Consider the following 1,984-nt stretch of genomic DNA (forward strand, 5'->3'; position numbering starts at 1 on the left):
ACACACACACACACACACACACACACACACATACACACACACACACACACACACACACTCACACACACACACAAACACACACACACACTATGGAAGGTCATTAAAAGACGGAAGCGGTGACCTCACCTCGCTCACTGCTTGTGCCCCAAGGATGACCCAGCTTACTAGAGTTTACAGTCTTTTTCACACACACATACACACACTCACACACAAACACACACACACACACACACACATATATACATATATATATATATATATATATATATATATATATATATATATATATATATATATATATTTATATATATATATATATTATATATATATATATATATATATATATACATATATATACATATGTGTATGTGTGTGTGCATGCATATGTGTGTATGTAAATGTATATGTATATATAAGTAAATAAATATATATATATATATATATATATATATATATATATATATATATATATATATATATATATATATAATATATACACTTTCACGATGGTCCAGTGGTTAGAGCACTGGACTCAGAACCTCATGGTCCCGAGTTAAATTCCCAGTCGCGGCAGTCGTAAAAATACCTGAGCTCTGACCGCTCGCTCGAGCCCGATCTCACGGCGAGAAAACGACATATCACCTTAAGAAGTCAAAACGCAGGTGTCTTAGGGGAAGTCGCCGCCGTGGCATAGTTGTTAAACACCGAACCGCGGTTGATTAGGAAGGGCATCCAGTTAGGCAAGGGTGAGACTTCCAAATATCTTCTCAAATAATGAATTGAAAGAGGACGATTTCCTGCGGTGAAATGAATGGCTCTTGAAAGAAGAAGAAGAAAAAAAAAAACATTCATTTATAGGTATGCAAAATATATATATATATATATATATATATATATATATATATATATATATATATATATACATATATATATGTATACACATTTATAAATATATATATACATATATATATGTATACACATTTATAAATGTATATATATATACATATATATGTATGTATATATTCATCATCAAGGGGCTAACGCCGACGGGGGCGCATAGCCGCATCAACCCTTCGTTTCCAGCCACGAGGATCCCTCGAGGTGAGTCTCCAGGCAGGCACACGGCCCATCTCTAATTCCTCGCGACAGGTCTCGTCGAGCTGCCCAAGCCATAATCTCCTAGGTCATCCCACAGGTCTCCTCCACCCAGGGTTGTCTCGCAGAGAGACAACCTGATGGGCAGGGTCGTCCACAGGAAGCGAGCTAGGTGGCCATATAGCCTGAATTGGCGATCCCGGATTATGCAAGTAACAGGTCCCATGCCAGTTTCACGGTGTAACCGCCGGTTGGACACGTGGTCCTGACAACTGTACCCCATGATCCAGCGAAGGGACTTGTTACAAAAGGCATCAAGGCGAGACTTCAAGACACTGGATAGCATCAAGGTTTCGCACCCATAGAGCAAAACTGACAGTATCAAGGCCTTGAAGACACGCAGCTTGGTCCTTCTACATAGGTACTGACATCTCCAAACTCTCTTGCTGATCGAGTTCATGGCTCCTGTTGCCAGACCAATCCGTCTACTGACTTCCTGGTCTGACAACCCAGAGATATGGACTACGCTACCAAGGTATGTAAAACTTTCTGTGACTTCAACGTCCTCGCCGCAAGCATGGATCGACTGAACGGGTTGCCCTAACAGGCCCCCAAAGTCCTGAATCTTGGTCTTGGTCCAGGAGACCTCTAAGCCTAGGAGCTTCGCCTCATTGCTAAATGCATCAAGAGCCGCCACAAGTGACCCCAAGGACTCAGATAGGATGGCAATATCGTCGGCAAAGTCAAGGTCTGAGACCTTAATATTGCCTAGTGTTGCTCCACACTGACTTTAGCTAGTAGCTCTGCCCGTGATCCAGTCCATAGAAGTGTTGAAAAGTGTTGCTGCAAGGACACAGCCTTGCCTCACCCCTGAATTAACTAGTAAGAA

This window comes from Penaeus monodon, chromosome 18 (genome assembly GCF_015228065.2).
Source record: "Penaeus monodon isolate SGIC_2016 chromosome 18, NSTDA_Pmon_1, whole genome shotgun sequence".
Classification (NCBI taxonomy): Eukaryota; Metazoa; Arthropoda; class Malacostraca; order Decapoda; family Penaeidae; genus Penaeus; species Penaeus monodon.